Here is an 18,994-nt window from a genome sequence, read left to right on the forward strand (position 1 = left end):
AAGATTCCTCTGGAGACACATATATTGCGGGTCACTTGGATAGCTGACTGGAGGAAAAGTGCCCTGGATGCTCCAGGGGCCTCCTCCAGGGAAAAGGGATAGACCAAGTAATTACGAAGTAACACTTCACCATCATTGGGTTTTTGTTCAGTTTCATTCATTGAGGTTGTTTTGTCACTGCTATGAACAGGCCATGGGTATCCTGAGGAAAGCAACAATCACCCCTTCATCTTTTCATGTATATTGCAAGACTATTGGCTTCTGGGGCCCACTTTCACTCTTAAATAAAATCCTGCCCCTAGGATTCTTATTATCTTCCTCTACCTAACTTCGGTGTTAAGATCCACAGAGCAATTTCCTCTTTCTGCAGCCTGGTCTAGACCCAGATAAGCAAGGCCTATGGAACAGAAAATCCTTTTGTAAGGATCAATGGCTTTCAGATGATTGAGAATCCTCTGCTTTGGAAGAGGCTGGCTCTATCAAAGAGAATGTATTTAGACATTTTATTTCTTGCTTAATATTTAAGATTAGCAGACACCCTTGACATCATAGCCCCATAAGGAGAAATCACATCCCCACTCTGCTGTGGTTTTGGGGTGACAGAGTTCTATCTAAAATTCTTTCCTTCAAATTCTTAAAAAATTAGGTTTTCTTTGGCTTTAGGCAGAGTTGAAATGAGCTCAGAAAACAGGGCGAATAGCTTCAGGTGCTGAGAAGGTGGGCTGGGAGGAGAGAAGTTCTCACTGTGCCATGCTAATTCATGAACAAGGGGGCAGGGCTAACTAAGCATCAAGCCACGCTTCTTGCTTTTTTTTTTTTTAACAGCTTCTCTGATGAAGAGGTGCCAGAGGAAGAGTCTTTCCTTTGCAGTAACTTGTTTGAAAAGAGCCATGGTTGCCCTGCTAAATTTCACTATTTCCTTGCCATAGTCTAAAGCTAGATATTCTAGCCACCAACCCTCTTCATTATTTCTTGTCCGCCTTTATTACTTTCCCAGGAAAACTGGCAAACTAACTCTCTCTGTGTTGAGAGAAGGAGAGAGTGTGTGACCCATTCTGGGGGGTTAAAGAGACTTCTTTGTTTGGAACAGATGCTTCTAGTCATATTATTGCCAAGACCTCTGTCTTCTCCCCAGATTCTAACTTCACAATCATTTAATATTTTAGGACAGATTGATTCAGGGGACTCGTACAAGCTTGCATAGGCACTACTGAAACCTTCATAAAGTCACTTGATGGTCAGTGCCATTATACAAACACGAAATAGTACTGATTAATTCATGAAGGGGCAACAGAGAAAAAAGAATCATGGTTATACCATGTTACAAAACTAAATTCATGTTTAATTGAACTTTCAAATCATGTTGCTCCATTGTATGCTGTCAAATATGACCTCAAAACACCACTCTGACTTCTATCAGGGTCTGCCAGGACCTCTTCTATACCTCCAGCAAGTGCCTTGTGACATCTGGGCATCTGGGCTGGGTCAGACTGCAGAGAGGGAACTTAATGGCAGGGGAAATACTTGTTCCAAAGGGTCATTAACATCATAAGTGAATTACTATTTTATATAGTTAACCATTAAGTGGGGAGGCAAGATGAAATACCTGCCGAGGAAGTGATGGGTGAGCGGATAAAGGGACAAGTTACTGGCTTAGCCCCCTTCTTGATTCCCTATGCTTCCACTTTTTAGCTATGTGACCTTAACATATACAGTGTTCAATAAACGTAGATGGTGCCTAAAAACTATATACACATTTTAAGCAAGGAAAAAACTGTATTAAAATTGTAATACTCAATATATACCAATAACAAAAGATGAATACAAGTCACATTTGAGCACCTCTTGTAATTGCAGAAGTCAAATGTGACTTAAGTATTATAATTTTAATACATTTTTTTCCTTTCTTTAAATATGTATACATGTTTTTGTCACCCTCTATATTTCTGGAACAAATGAGGGACTTTACTTCTCTGAGCCCAGTTTCCTTGTCTGTAAAATGGAGATAATAACTGTTTGGAGACAGTCCTTCTGGAATCTCTCACTTTTACAAATGTCTTAGAAGCAGAGCCACTGATAGTCTTTGTTCTGGGATCATTTCAAATATGTTTGTATAGCAAACAGTCTTAGAAGACAGACTTAATGTGTTTTGCTGAAGCAGAGGGCAGGTTTGTTTGCTGTACAGTAAAATAAAGACAATGTCTCCCTCTGGAGCAAAGGTCAGGCAAGGTTGCTTACCACATTAAAAGAGAGTGGACTTTTTAAGCTCGAAGTTTCTCAGCCATAATGCAAACCCACTGCATGCTCAGCATCCACCTGGGCCACTCTGTATCACCCTCACAGGACCTGAGGACAAGGGGAAGTAATGTGAACATGAATGAAGCTGATGCTGCTTGCTACTATGAATAATAAAGAACTCTGTCTCTGACCAGGAGTCTCATGTCTTCTGCCAGCATCTATGAAAACTAGCAGGCTAAGTAGCTTGCAAATAGGGTAAAATCTCAATTTTTCACACTTCTTCACAATAACACTCTTTACCTTATAGAGTTCTTATGAAGATTAAATGGCATAAACTATATATGAAGATTAAATGACATAAACCATACAGAAAGCTCTGTACCATCTAGTCCACAGGAGGAATTCAATTAAAATTAGCTTCTATTATTGTCCTATGTAATGAATGATTTTTTAAAATATATATATTTAACAGCATATTTTTATACATGCATTCACTCTAATTACTCAATAGGAGAATGTAATAGAAAATATGACTAAAGGTTCTTAATGATATGGAGAGACTCAATTATGAATGATATCAACTCAAGATAAACTCTAATATTGAGTCAGAACATTACAGTGATTAATATAACTCTAACCATACTCTGTACAACTTAGTGTTTAAAACCCATAAAGAGAAATGCAAATCAAAACCACAGAAAGATACCATCTCACCCCCGTTAGAATGGCTATTATCAAAAAGACAGAAAATAACAAATGTTGGCTAAGACATGGAGAAAAAGGAACACTTACACACTGTTGGTGGGGATGTAAATTGGTACAGCCATTACGGAGAACAGTATGGAAGTTTCTTGAAAAACTAAAAGTAGAACTGCTACTATGATCCAGCAATCCCACTACTGGGCATTTAGCCAACGGAAAGGAAATCAGTGTAATAAAGGAATACTGGTATTCCCCATATTTATTACAGCACTATTCACAATAACCAAAATGTGGAATCAACCTAAGTGGCCACAAACAGATAAATGCATAAAGAAAAAATAATGGTATACACATGCAATGGAATACTATTCAGCCACAAAAAATGAAATCCTGTCATTTGCAGCACCTTAGATGAGCCCAGAGGACATCATGTTAAGTAAAATTAGTCAACCACAGAAAGATAAATACCACATGTTCCCACCCACATGTGAGAGCTAAAAAAAAAAAAAAAAATTGAGCTCATGGATATAGAGAGTAGAACTATTGGTATTAGTAGTTGGGAAGGGTGAGGGACTGAGGGTGGAGGGTGGAGGGGAGGCAGGTTAACAGATACAAAGTCACGGCTAGATGGGGCATGAGCGCTGATGTTTGGCAGCACTATGAAGTAAATATAGTTAGCTATAATTTATTATCTATTTTCAAAAAGCTAGAAGAGAGGGCAGTACCTGTGGCTCAGTGGGTAGGGCGCCGACCCCATATGCCAAGGGTGGAGGGTTCAAACCCAGCCCCGGCCAAACTGCAACAAAAAAATAGCCGGGCATTGTGGCGAGCACCTGTAGTCCCAGCTACTCAGGAGGCCGAGGCAAGAGAATCGCCTAAGCCCAAGGATTTGGAGGTTGCTGTGAGCTGTGTGACGCCACGGCACTCTACCGAAGGCAATAAGGTGAGACTCTGTCTCTACAAAAAAAAAAAAAAAAGCTAGAAGAGAAAATTTTGAATGTTCCCAACACAGGGAAATGATAAGTGTTAGAGGTGATGAATACGCTAATTGCCCTGATCTGATCATTATATTTTGTACATATGTATCAAAATATCACACTGTAGGACGAGAGAGCAAAATGGTGGCCGAGTAACAGGTTCTTGCATCTGGGTACCGTGAGTCTGGGGAAATAAGACTCCAGGCATCTCTGGCCTGGTGGGATCTGCCTATAATGATCCCTTTGAGGATACAGGGAGTCAGCGAGAGACTTCTGGACCCCATGAAGAGGACAAAAACAGCGGAAAACTGGCAAGTAATCACGTGTGTTCGATTGCTCTCATCCCGCCGACAGCCGTAAGTGCAGTAGTAGCGAGACTGCAAATGAGAAAGGCCTCACCTATGAACTATTTTGGTGTTTTTGGACTTGGCACTCAGTTGAACTGCCTTGGGGAGAGCTTGAGTGGGAGTGTGGAGATCTTTGGGCGTTGTCTGGGACCCCAGACTGAGCCGCTGAGCCCCACAGATGGAGCTAATAGTGTTTGGCTGTGGGCCACAGGGAGCCATTGTGAGAGAACTGCCCCAACAAGGTCCACCCTAGGGGTTGCAGAGCAAGGATCGGGCGGGAACTAGTAACCTAGTGACTGACAGCCTAAAGGCAGGGTCTGAGCCACCTTACAGCCCTAACCCTCAGGGGCAGAGTGAGACCGGTTTTGGCACACTGGGTAAGTGGATAGCCCCTTCACCAGTGATTCCAGCAAGAAGCACTTTCCTGGGAAAGCTTCTGCTTAGCAAGTTTAGAAGCTTAAAGTGCCTTTTAAGATGGCTGAAGAGAGACTTAGGGTGTCTACCCTGTGGGGTTTCAGAAATTAGCAGAGGCCTCCAGTCATATCAGCATTGTGATTAACATCCCATACCCCAGAAGACCACCTGTTGCCCAGACAATATTCAACAAGATATATATATACTGCTTTGTTTTTGGTTGTTTTTTGTTTGTTTTGTTTCGTTTGTTTGTTTTTTGTTTATTTTGATGTTGTTGTTGTTGTTTTGTTTTTTAATTTCAACCTTTTCCATACAGATTTTTTCTTTTCTTTCTCCAGTTTTCTAGTATAAATACAATTTCCCATTGCTGCCTTTTTCAATAACTAGAAATTCATTTTTGCTAGTGTTTCTACCCCTATTATTTGGTTTTTCCCCAAATTTTATCCTGTAAAGTTTTCTGTTCGCTTGTTTTGGTTTGATTTATAGCATGTTTGTCTTTCCTCTCTACTTGGTGGAGGTGGGGTACTGTGTCTGATCAGGTTAGCAAAGAGTTGCTGACCTCAAGGGAACCATCCAAAGGGGCACCCCCAGAGGTTGGGTTTTTTTAAGATTGTGTCAAAGTACCCTACTGTACACCTATATTGCTCTGTCTCCTTCTTTCTGTGCCTCTCTTCTTTTTGTCAATATTCCTTTCACCCACCCCCTCTCCTTTCTCTATTTTCTTTTCATTCTTTCCTTCTTTATTTCATCCCTTCTTGCTTTTCAACCTTCTCATCCTTCTGGTTCTATACCAAAAGGACTCATTGAAACCTCAGTCCACAGGCACAGGAACTTAAAGAGCAAGAGGAACTGAAAGGAAAATTAGGGCAAGGAAACAGATAAAAGAAATCACTCATGAGGAAGACTCAGTAGAAAACTACAGGCAACATGAAGAACCAGTCCAGAACAACCCCACCAAGGGACCATGAGGTAGCTACTGCAGAGGATTCCACCAAAGGTAATTTAGAATACACATGATGAAAACAATGAAGGAAACTGCTAATAAAGTGGGAAATAACCAAAAGGAAATCCAAAAACAGAATCAAATAAGAGATGAACGATATGAAGAATATAAAAAGGATATAGCAGAGCTGAAGGAACTGAAGCAGTCAATTAGGGAATTTAAAGATGAAATGGAAACTATCAGCAACAGGTTAGACCATGCAGAAGAAAGAATTTCAGAGGTAGAAGACAAAGTTCTTGAGATAACTCAGATAGTAAAAGAGGCAGAAAGGAAGAAAGAGAAAGCAGAATGTTCACTGTCAGAATTATGGGACTTTATGAAGCGTTCCAACATACGAGTTATAGGAATCCCACAAGAGGAAGAAGAATGCCCCCAGAGGAATGGAAGCCATACTAGAGAATATTATAAAAGAAAATTTCCCAAATATCACCAAAGATTCTGACACACTGCTTTCAGAGGGATATCGGACCCCAGGTCGCCTCAACTCTATCCGAGCTTCTCTAAGACACATTGTGATGAACCTGTCCAAAGTCAAGACAAAAGAAAAGATTCTGCAAGCTGCCAGGACTAAGCGCCAGTTGACCTACAGGGGCAAATCCATCAAAAGTGACTGCAGACTTCTCTAATGAAACTTTCCAAGCAAGAAGACAATGGTCATCTACCTTTAATCTACTTAAACAGAACAATTTCCAGCCCAGAATTTTGTACCCTGCTAAGCTAAGCTTTAAAATTGATGGAGAAATCAAATCATTTACGGATATACAAACATTGAGGAAATTCGCCACAACAAGACCACCTCTACAGGAAATACTTCAACCTGTTCTGCACACTGACCACCACAATGGATCAGCAGCAAAGTAAGAACTCAGAAATTAAAGGACAGAACCTAACCTCCACACTGATGCAAAAGATAAAAAAAACTAAGCAATGGACTCTCACAAAATAAGATGAATAGAACACTACCACACTTATCTATTATCTCAATAAATGTTAATGGCTTCAATTCCCCACTGAAGAGATATAGATTGGCTGACTGGATTAAAAAACACAAGCCATCCATTTGCTGTCTGCAAGAAACACGCCTGGCTTCAAAAGACAAATTAAAGCTCCGAGTCAAGGGTTGGAAGACAATTTTTCAGGCAAATGGCATTCAGAAGAAAAGAGGAATTGCTGTCTTATTTTCAGATACATGTGGATTTAAAGCAACTAAAGTCAAAAAAGACAAAGATGGTCATTTTATATTGGTCAAGGGAAAAATACAACAAGAAGACGTTTCAATTCTAAATATTTATGCACCCAATTTAAATGCTCCCAGATTCTTGAAACAGACCTTACTCAGTCTGAGCAGTATGATATCCGATAATACCATCATAACAGGGGACTTTAACACTCCTCTTATAGAGCTGGACAGACCCTCTAAACGGAAATTAAACAAAGATACAAGAGATTTAAATGAGACCCTAGAACAACTGTGCTTGATAGATGCATATAGAACACTCCATCCCAAAGGTAAAGAATACACATTCTTCTCATCATCCCATGGAACATTCTCCAAAATTGATCGTATCCTGGGACACAAATCAAATATCAACAGAATCAAAAGAATTGAAATCTTACCTTGTATCTTCTCAGACCATAAGGCAGTAAGGGTGGAACAAACTCTAACAAAAACGTTCGACCCCACACAAAGACATGGAAATTAAATAATCTTCTGTTGAATAACAGATGGGTGTAGGAAGAAATAAAACAGGAAATTATTAACTACATTGAGCATAACAACAATGAAGACATAAGCTACCAAAACCTGTGGGATACTGCAAAAGCAGTATTAAGAGGAAAATTTATCGCTTTAGATGCCTACATTCAAAAAACAGAAAGAGAGCACATCAACAAACTCACAAGAGATCTTATGGAGTTAAAAAAAAGAATAAAAATCTAACCTAATGTCAGCAGAAGAAAAGAAATCTCCAAAATCAAATCAGAGATCAATGAAATTGAAAACAAAAGAATCATTCAGAAAATCAATGAAACAAGGAGTTGGTTTTTTGAAAAAATAAATAAAATAGATAAACCATTGGCCAGACTAACGAGGAATAGAAAAGTAAAATCTCTAGTAACCTCAATCAGAAATGATAAAGGGGAAATAACAACTGATCCCACAGAGATACAAGAGATCATCTCTGAATACTACCAGAAACTCTATGCCCAGAAATTTGACAATGGGAAGGAAATAGATCAATATTTGGAATCAGACCCTCTCCCTAGACTTAGCCAGGAAGAAATAGACCTCCTGAACAGACCAATTTTAAGCACTGAGATTAAAGAAACAATAAAAAATCTTCCAACCAAAAAATGCCCTGGTCCAGATGGCTTCACACCAGAATTCTATCAAACCTTCAAGGAAGAGCTTATTCCTGTACTGCAGAAATTATTCCAAAAAACTGAGGAAGAAGGAATCTTCCCCAACACATTCTATGAAGCAAACATCACCCTGATACCAAAACCAGGAAAAGACCTAACCAAAAAGGAGAATTTCAGACCAATCTCATTCATGAATATAGATGCAAGAATTCTCAACAAAATCCTAGCCAATACATTACAGCTTATCATCAATACAGTCATACATCATGATCAAGTAGGTCTCATCCCAGGGATGCAAGGCTGGTTTAACATATGCAAGTCCATAAACGTTATCCACCATGTTAACAGAGGCAAAAATAAGGATCACATGATCCTCTCAATAGATGCAGAAAAAGCATTTGATAAAATTCAGCATCCTTTTCTAATTAGAACACTGAAGAGTATAGGCATAGGTGGCACATTTCTAAAACTGATTGAAGCTATCTATGACAAACCCACAGCCAATATTTTACTGAATGGAGTAAAACTCAAAGCTTTTCCTCTTAAAACTGGAACCAGATAAGGTTGTCCTCTGTCACCTTTACTATTCAACATAGTGCTGGAAGTTCTAGCCAATACAATTAGGCAAGACAAGGAAATAAAGGGAATCCAAATGGGAGCAGAGGAGGTCAAACTCTCCCTCTTTGCTGATGACATGATCTTATACTTAGAGAATCCCAAAGACTCAACCACAATACTCCTAGACGTCATCAAAAAATACAGTAATGTTTCAGGATATAACATCAATGTCCACAAGTCAGTAGCCTTTGTATACACCAATAACAGTGAAGATGAGAAGCTAATTAAGGACACAACTCCCTTCACCATAGTTTCAAAGAAAATGAAATACCTAGGAATATACCTAATGAAGGAGGTGAAGGACCTCTATAAAGAAAATTATCTCAGTGAGTAGGGTGCCGGCCCCATATGCTGAGGGTGGCGGGTTCAAACCCAGCCCCGGCCAAACTGCAACAAAAAAATAGCCGGGTGCTGTGGCAGGCACCTGTAGTCCCAGCTACTCGGGGAGGCTGAGGCAAGAGAATCGCTTAAGCCCAGGAGCTGGAGGTTGCTGTGAGCTGTGTGATGCCATGGCACTCTACCAAGGGCCATAAAGTGAGACTCTGTCTCTACAAAAAAAAAAAAAAAAAGAAAATTATGAAATCCTCAGAAAGGAAATAGCAGAGGATTTTAAAAAATAGAAGAACACACCATGCTCATGTATGGGCAGAATCAACATTGTTAAAATGTCTATACTTCCCAAAGCAATCTACATATTCAATGCCATTCCTATCAAAATACCAACATCGTACTTTCAAGTTGTAGAAAAAATGATTCTGCATTTTGTATGAAACCAGAAAAAAAACCCGTATAGCTAAGGGAGTTCTTAGTAATAAAAATAAAGCTGGGGGCATCAGCATACCAGATTTTAGTCTGTACTACAAAGCCATAGTGCTCAAGACAGCATGGTACTGGCACAAAAACAGAGACATAGACACTTGGAATCGAATTGAAAACCAAGAAATGAAACTAACATCTTACAACCACCTAATCTTCCATAAACCAAACAAGAACATACCTTGGGGGAAAGACTCCCTATTCAGTAAATGGTGTTGGGAGAACTGGAGGTCTACATGTAAAAGACTGAAACTGGACCCACATCTTTCCCCACTCACAAAAATTGATTCAAGATGGATAAAGGACTTAAATTTAAGGCATGAAACAATAAAAATCCTCAAAGAAAGCATAGGAAAAACACTGGAAGATATTGGCCTGGGGAAAGACTTCATGAAGAAGACTGCCATGGCAATTGCAACAACAACAAAAATAAACAAATGGGACTTCATTAAACTGAAAAGCTTCTGTACAGCCAAGGAGACAACAACCAAAGCAAAGAGACAACCTACACAATGGGAAAGGATATTTGCATATTTTCAATCAGACAAAAGCTTGATAACTAGGATCTATAGAGAACTCAAATTAATCTACATGAAAAAAGCCAACAATCCCATATATCAGTGGGCAAGAGACATGAATAGAACCTTCTCTAAAGAAGACAGACGAATGGCTAACAAACATATGAAAAAATGTTCATCATCCTTATATATTAGAGAAATGCAAATCAAAACCACCCTGAGATACCATCTAACCCCAATGAGAATGGCCCACATCACAAAATCTCAAAACTGCAGATGCTGGCGTGGATGTGGAGAGAAGGGAACACTTTTACACTGCTGGTGGGACTGCAAACTGATACAACCTGTCTGGAAGGAAGTATGGAGAAACCTCAAAGCACTCAAGCTAGACCTCCCATTTGATTCTGCAATCCCATTACTGGGCATCTACCCAGAAGGAAAAAAATCCTTTTAGCATAAGGACACTTGTACTAGACTGTTTATTGCAGCTCAATTTACAATCGCCAAAATGTGGAAACAGCCTAAGTGCCCACCAACCCAGGAATGGATTAACATGCTGTGGCATATGTATACCATGGAATACTATTCAGCCATTAAAAAAAATGGAGACTTTACATCCTTCGTATTAACCTGGATGGAAGTGGAAGACATTATTCTTAGTAAAGCATCACAAGAATGGAGAAGCATGAATCCTATGTACTCAATTTTGATATGAGGACAATTAATGACAATTAAGGTCGTGGGGGGGAGGAAAATCAGAGAGAGGGAAGGAGGGAGAGGGGTTGGGCCTTGGTGTGTGCCACACCTTCTGGAGGCAAAACATGATTGCAAGAGGGACTTTACCTAACAAATGCAATCAGTGTAACCTGGCTTATTGTACCCTCAATGAATCCCCAACAATAAAAATTAAAAAAATAAAATAAAATCACACTGTATCCTGTAAATATGCACAATTACTATGTGTCAATAAAAATAAAAAGGGAAAAATTTTTAAATATATTATTTATTTTATTTTTTAAATAAAAAATTATTTTATTTTTAAAATAAAAATTAAAAACTAACTAAAAATTAGTATTTTTTTAATGAAGAGTTTGACATATTCCAGCTCTTCCATCCACAAACTATGAGACCTTGGGCAAATTACACAGAGGAGTTTTATTTCCTAAAATGTGGAAATTAAAAGTATCTATCCATCACCTGCCAGAAGAGGGATTAAACAAGATAGTAAATTATAGAAATCTAACATAATGTCTGGCAGATACCAAATAGTCACTAAACATTGAGTATTACTTAGTTCAAAGAATACCAAGAAAAGAGATGTGACACTTTTAGTATTTTCCAAAGTACTTTTATACTAGCGCTTCTAATCCTCTCAAATAATTCTGGGAGGTAGGCAAAATAAATATTATTAGCCCAACTTTACAGATGGAAAACTGAAGCTAAAGGAGGTTAAATGGCTTTCCCAAGATCAAAGATCTAGCAAACAGCAGACATTTTATTTTTTAGAGTTTCTTTCCATGTGGACAGCCACCAGAGATTATCAAAGGTAAAGATCTCTGTGTGCTTTTGAGTAACAGGGCGTACACATCACTAGGAGCTGGAGAAAGCATTTGGCCCAGGTTGACAGCCTTATGGAGTTGCAGCTTTCAACCAAATGCAAACTTTTTAGTGTGTGTGCATTTAGGTTTTGCCAAGACTAGATGGCTTCTATTTTTTAAAAGGACAGGGAAAGCACATTGGAAGGTATTTAAATCAAACACCAAAGTCCTCTTGGACATCAAATAACTCTTAGAAAACAACATTTTGATGAGTTAAGTATAAATGAATCAAAACCATGTGAACTAAATTTCCCTTGAAATACATAAGGGTCAAAAAATTAAGGGGAAAAACACATTGATAAAATACACTTGGGATTTTATTGAAACCAAAACATTTACAAAAGCCATTACATATCCCAACATACGCAACCTCAGTGTGCCCTGTTCTGATGGCCGTGGCCAGTCTCCTTAGATCTCCTCAATAACAGGCTGCCAAACATTTCCTTTCTTACCAAAAAAAAAAAAAAGGATTCCAGGCAACCCCATGGTAAGGTTCAGTTCCTGTCTTATGTGCAACTGATAAAACACCTTCAGCCTATGTGGTGCGAACATAGGCTGTCCTGTATTAGGAACAATCACCCTTGATCAAGTGCTCCTGTGTCCCCCATCACACTCAAGGCCAAATAACCAATTTCTGTCTAAACAGTTTTAAAAGTGGCTCTTAAATTAAGCTTCCAACTTGCAGTCCTAAAGCTAGTAAACCACCAGGTTCCCTTGCAAGCTTGTAAAATTAGCTAAAGATGAATTGGAAAGCCAGGGCAGGAGCTGGCAGGGGAGAAGGCAGCAATACATCATGTGACTGTGGCACCACTGCCATGACTTCCAGCAAGCTGAAAATGAGCATGTGATATTAACTGAAGCCTTTAATTTAAGGAAACAGAATCAACCAACTAGTAATTAACAAATTATTCTTAAACAGGCCTTGCTTAAAAATTAAGTTGAACTACCACTTTTCTATAACTCGTCAGGAAAATGCTGACTGTTACTTAAAGTAAACACAACTTTAGCAGATGGTGAGCTCTCACGGAGCACCAAACCTGTACTTAAATGAATCAGCATTGTCGGGCTGGAGTGCTACATGGATACTCAGCAGAATTCATGGGCATCTTTGCAAGATTTGGCGATGATTTATTGTCATGTGGAGATGACAACCCAGAGCTGTACATTTTCCTGTTGGAATGTTCTGCACTCCTGAGTCAGGTAAAGTCTGCTGGAAGGAAGTGTTTTTCAACTGGTACCCCAGAAGCATGTCATAGAAAGATGATCCCAACCCAGCTAAGCAGAGACAAGGGCTTCTGTGTTTGTTTGCTCACTCACTTATTAAAAAAAACATCTACTAGTGTTTACCAGGCAGCAGGCACTGTGTTGGGCATACAGAGTTGCATGATACCCAAAATTACTCAGAAATCACACAGGCACAGAGAGAGAAATAACAATGCAACTTAATAAATTCTGTTACAAAGATGCTTAAGAAAGCCCTGAGAATTGTAAGAACTGAAGCACTTACTCTGTTTGAGGCATTTAGGAAGCCCTTCACCTTTGGAGGTGCCATCTGAAGGGGCAGGCAGCATGGTTTAGAGGTTAAGAATATAGGTCCTGAGTGATAGGGGGCACAGGTTCAAATCCTGGCTCCATTATTTACTGGCTATATGATCTTGGGAAATCTATTTGACCTGAGCCAAGCTCCTCCTCTGCAAACAGGGCAGTGGGGGTTGGGGGCATCGGGGGACAGACTGATGATGGCAACCACCTCATTGTAAAGATTAAATCAGTGATTCTCAACCTTCCTCATGCCAAAACCCTTTAATACAGTTCCTCATGTTGTGGTGACCCCCAACCATAACATTATTTTCGTTGCTGAATTTGTACTGGGTATATGTGATGGGGTTGGCACAATGATGTCATCACGCCCAGTACTCATATGTAGGCATATCTGCATGTGGGCCAACCTGCCTGGAGACATCTAGAGGATTGGTTTCTTGGTTCCTAAGACCATCGGAAATTTGTGTTTTCCAATGGCCTTAGGCGACCCCTATGAAAGGGTTATTTAACCTCCAAAGGGGTCACAACCTACAGGTTGAGAGCCGCTGGATTAAATGAATGCCTGGTACATAATAAATGCTATTATCTTAACTAGATATTATAATAACTTATCCAACAAAGATTGAACAGACAGAATATTCCAGTTAGCAGAATAGCATGTGCAAATGCAGAGGTTTATGACTGGTTTCATAGTTCACTGTAAGATAAAAAATTCAGTACAATAAGGTCATAAAGCACATGCTGGAGGAATCAGGGGTAGAGGAAGGTCATATTATGAAAACTTTACATAAAGCCTAGGAGGTCAGATTTCATCCCATGGGCAGGGGAGACCCAGCAGAGGGTTGAAATAGTTAGCTTTGCTTCCTTAGTTCATTCTGCCTGCAGTGTGGCGCCTGGGATAGAGAGGACGGCATTGGGTCTGCCTAGGATGTGAAGACACAGCATCACATGAAGGGTCTGGTTTTCTTTTTTGGTTTCTGGGTTTTTTTTTGTTTTAGTTTCAGTTTTTGTGTTTTCTTATTTATTTATTTATTTATTTATTTGAGACAGGGTCTTGCTCTCTTACCCAGGCTAGAGTACAGTGGCCAGATCATAACTTTCTGTTGCCTTGAACTTCCTGGGCTCAAGTGATCCTCCTATCTCAGCCTGCTGAGAGGCCAACTACAGGCACATATACCACTATGCCTGGCTAATTTTCTTCTTTTTATTTATTATTTATTTTTATTAAATCATAGATGATACATTAATATAATCATGGAGTACAATGTGCTCAAGTAAATCTGTCTGTTGACAAGGATAACAGAGCAGACATTGCTACTTCAGGTTTCTTACCAAGGAAAACCGTGGGCCATAGGAAAGTACAGCCATTCCAAATCCTCACCCTGCCCTCCAAGTTTTAGGAGTATCTCTATTTGCCCCTTCCCCCACTCCACAAAATGCTGGACCTGTATTTCCAAACCTGCCGTTGGGAGTCCATTTGTAGCTGGTCATTTTTATTAGTCTCAATGGTATTCCCATATCAAAATATTAAGAGAAAATTTATTGGTGTCACAAAATCCAGTTGCTCCCCACTTGAGGGTCTCTAGATTTATAGGAATTCTGTGAAAGTCAGAACAGAGATCAATTCTGTTTTCAGTATTTCCAAAAGGTTAGTGTATATTTAAACACTTAGTCACATACACAGAAAAAGCTTCACATGCCAAGTAAAATGCTAACTTTCTTCACCATTGGCTGTTTTTGTTCAGATGGTAACTTCAGTCATCTCATGCTTATCACAATTTCCGATTGACAGTTATGAATGACTTTAATTTACAAATAAAATTAACTAATTAATACTTATCAAATAGGAGAAAATCTTTGAATATAAAAATGAAGAAAAACATAGAGGCTTTTTATGGTGTAAAGTTGGGGATCAGTAATCGCTTGTTCATCCTCAGAGTCCCTGATATCCCCCTTTGATAAGAGTACAGAGGAGGGAGCAGACTATCAGTGATTAACACCCTTATTTCCATCTCACACCCTGCCCATTTTTACAGTGAACAACACACTCTTCGATGCAAATGTCTATTGCAAATGAAAATATAAATCAGTACGTTTGAGGCTGTGTACATGTTAAAGGAGACCCTGAACTTTAGCTCTTAAGAAATCAATAAGTTAAGCAATATCTACTCTTGGATGGAATTTTGTTACATAACTGTAGATGTAAGGTCTCTAGATAGTAAGGTCTTTAGGCAGACTTCTTGTGCTTTGTCTCTCACATGCTCTACCCAGTAAATACTTAAGACATAATATAAATGATGTTTCACAACACATTCCTGAATAAAGGCCTTGTGGATAACTGGAAAATATCATGTGAGGATGAATAACTGGTGTTTTGTAAATTCACCCTGAGCTTAGAAGTTATCAGATTTTAATCTTGCAAGTGTCTCTATTCTTTTTTATGTTCCAGACCACATTTAGACTACAATTCCCCCCAAATTCATACAAACAATAGTGAAAATGCTAATCCTTTGAGTGACTGCGTGTAAGAAATAGTATGAGGCCGGGTACCGTGGGTCGTACCTGTAATCCTAGGTGGGTCGCACCTTTGGCCTTGCTCTGGGAGGCCAAAGTGGGTGGATTGCTTGAGCTCAGGAGTTCAAGACCAGCCTGAGCAAGAATGAGACCCCTGTTTCTAAAAATAGCCCACTCATTGTGGCGGGCATCTGTAGTCCCAGCTACTTAGGAGGGTGAGGCAAGGGAATCACTTGAGCCTAGTAGTTTGAAGTTGCTGTGAGCTATGATACCACAGTACTCTACCTAGGGTGACAGAGTGAGACTCTGTCTCAAAGAAAAAAAAAAAAAAGAAGAAGTAGGGTAATAGGACAATGTGACATCAATTATAGTTAACAGAATTGTATCTTTAAACACAGTTGTTAGTAATAACAGCTGTTACAATGCCAAAGTTAGAATATAAACCAAATACACCTTAAGTTTACTGTTGTTAGGTGAAAGGAGCTATACCTTTATTATACTTCTTAAAATCAATAGCCACCAAAATTAGGTTTTTGTAGGCATTCAGTAAAACATTTGGTAACAGAGTGAACTAACAAACATATAGGTAGATGGTGATGAGAGGAGGGTCTATATAGAACTAAGATTTCAGTGATATTTTTGACATACAGATAACCTTTATCTGAAGAAAATGGAATACGTATGAGGTAGAGTGATCAGAGGTGCAAGGAAAAGTGGTGCCCATGACAAAGAGTGAATCCTGGATCTTCCACTTAATAGCTACATGACCTTGGGTAAAATCTTCAGCTTCTCTAAACTCAGTTTCCTCATCAGAATAGAGATCATAACACCTACTAAATAAAACAACGTATTTTACACAGTACCTGCATGCAGTAGGCATTGGTCTAACTGGCTTACCTCTTTTCTCAACATGTGCAACAGTAATGTGAAGTCCTGACCACACTCCTTAACAGGTGCTTATCTGTGTCCCTGAAGGCTAAAAGAGTCCTTTCTGCTTCTCAGCTAAGTGGGACCTTAGGAGGAAGAGCCAAGTTCTCTGAGGGATGCAGCAGCAGGCGAAAGTGGAGGCAAAATCATGACTATATTGCACCAAATCAAAGAACTCCTGATGTTTACTCTCCTTCTAAACCCGGGGAAAGGACAGTTAGGGACAGGTCATCATCTGCCTCTAATGCGTCTTTGAGTTACCTTGAGAGAATAGTACACAATTCCATTTTGGGAATTTTATACAGCAGAGTACAACCTGTTCCCCTGAAACCCATTATCTTGGTAATACATCCTTAAGTCTGGCAATCAAATACTGTGAAAAGCTGGGCTGGTCCCATTTATCAGAGGCAATGATTAATGTAAGTAGAATTTTGAAGAATCTCAGAGTCTTTACTTTGGAACCTAAACCTAAAATTCAACATTTGATTGTTTCCTGGGGGTCGGGAGGGAATGCCCTTGAAGTTCCACTTGGTTGAGAAAAATGGCCACTGCATCTAATCACAGGAAAATAATTTGCTATCATATTTGTCAGAATCTTTGTACTTACCTAAGTTCATATTTAAGATAGCATAATTCAGGTCAAAAAGGAACTAAATGATTTTAAACTTCACTACCCCTCCAAATATCTGTCTTCTTCAGATGCCATTCAACCAAAGAAATAATAGATGATAATAAACTGGCCCCATTTTGTGCCCACTCCACAGGGCAAACATGGGGGGTAAACCACCCTCGCTGTTTTCTAGAAACACACAGTGCAGCCAACAGATTGTTTGAGGCTGAAGACTCAAATTATGTTTAAGAAACATCAGAAGACATGAGTGACAAAAGGCCATATGCACAAAGGCACATAACAACACAGGCTACAAAGACCTCTGCAGCTTGCGCAGCAAGGGCATGAAGCATTGATCTTTACTGGAGAGGGCATATCAGGTTACAGGAATGCACACATTTAATGTTTATGAGACTAAAGGCTCACAGAAACAAACCAAGAAAACCCCTACTTTGCAACACATTAATGAAGCTCTTGAAGGGCCACTTTTAAACAAAGAGAAAAGGCTTGATGGTGTTATCAAAATGACTTTGAAAGTATTCCTTAATGCCACAAGCCACTCTGAATGACATGTTCTGTGATACTTTTAATCTCCCTGACAGAGATGTTAGACCCAGGTAACATATTCAAATCCTCCTATATAAATATGTATATGTGGTATTATTCACCCCCTTTCAGGTTCCTATAAAGAATAATTTTGATTTTCTAGGTAAGTTCAAGGGTCACCAATGTTCCAGCTCTCAGCCAAGAAAAGCGAGCAAGCAATGGCAGAAACGTGGTTTTGAACGAGAGCAGTCTTCTTCCAGCCCATGTAATTTACAGCTGTGTGTTTGGTTCATCTGTCACAGGAGAATTATACAACCCCACCGCTTACCCTGCAAATAAATATGTGCTTCTCATTCAGGTAAATGAGATCATTTCAGAAATAAATTGACTCCACCACTAAAACTTGCCTTTTCAAAAGAAAACAAATGTTTGAAATGTTTCTCCTGATGAAGATGATGCAGCTGACACTGAAATTTAAGAGGCTGGTTATAGGGCCCTCATTCATAGAAGCTAGAGGCCACCTGAGGTGGAAACATCTGATAATAAGTCTGCTGAATCAACTTTCAGGTCTTATCAGCATGCAAAATCTCCCAGGCAAAAATGGTGGGGGGCGGGGGCGGGGGTCAAAATGCACATCTCAACAGACAATCACACATCTGGAAATCAAAACAACCTTGCAAAATGACACTGAATTTTTACTAGCCCACACAAAGCTTTTAACTATCCACCCCCACCTAGGGAGTTCCCTTCATTTGAGCTTCACAACAACCTTGTAAATCAGAGAAGGTATCACTTTTCCTTTCATAGATTGGGAAACTGAGGCGGCATACAGTTCTATAAATGTCCCAACCCCAGGGCTAGTTGTAGGTTGAGTGGGGGTAAAAAAGCAGGGCTAGTTGTAGGTTGAGTGGGGGTAAAAAAGCTAGGTGGGGGCGGCGCCTGTGGCTCAGTCGGTAAGGCGCCGGCCCCATATACCGAGGGTGGCGGGTTCAAACCCGGCCCCGGCCAAACTGCAACCAAAAAATAGCCGGGCGTTGTGGCGGGCGCCTGTAGTCCCAGCTACTTGGGAGGCTGAGGCAAGAGAATCGCTTAAGCCCAGGAGTTGGAGGTTGCTGTGAGCTGTGTGAGGCCACGGCACTCTACCGAGGGCCATAAAGTGAGACTCTGTCTCTACAAAAAAAAAAAAAAAAAAAAGCTAGGTGGCCTAAGTAATAATTCCAGCATTCATTCAATCCCTCTGCTTTTAGAAGAAGTAAACAAAAC

The 18,994-nt window shown here is 39.7% G+C and overlaps 1 protein-coding gene across 6 annotated transcripts in view; it reads right to left on the reverse strand.

The window, feature by feature from the left end:
* The window catches only part of CREB5 (cAMP responsive element binding protein 5), a 536,752-nt gene that overhangs the window by 495,611 nt on the left and 22,147 nt on the right, over positions 1-18,994 (reverse strand). For 4 of the 6 annotated variants that reach the window (XM_053553440.1, XM_053553438.1, XM_053553439.1 and 1 more), the window contains exon 1: positions 2,239-2,337. The exons of the other annotated variants lie outside the window; for them this stretch is intronic. The gene's annotated coding sequence lies outside the window, so the exon portion shown is untranslated. Of the gene's footprint in view, positions 1-2,238; positions 2,338-18,994 lie in introns of those variants that run through there. 6 annotated transcript variants of the gene reach the window in all.

Source organism: Nycticebus coucang, chromosome 11 (genome assembly GCF_027406575.1).
Source record: "Nycticebus coucang isolate mNycCou1 chromosome 11, mNycCou1.pri, whole genome shotgun sequence".
Taxonomy (NCBI): domain Eukaryota; kingdom Metazoa; phylum Chordata; class Mammalia; order Primates; family Lorisidae; genus Nycticebus; species Nycticebus coucang.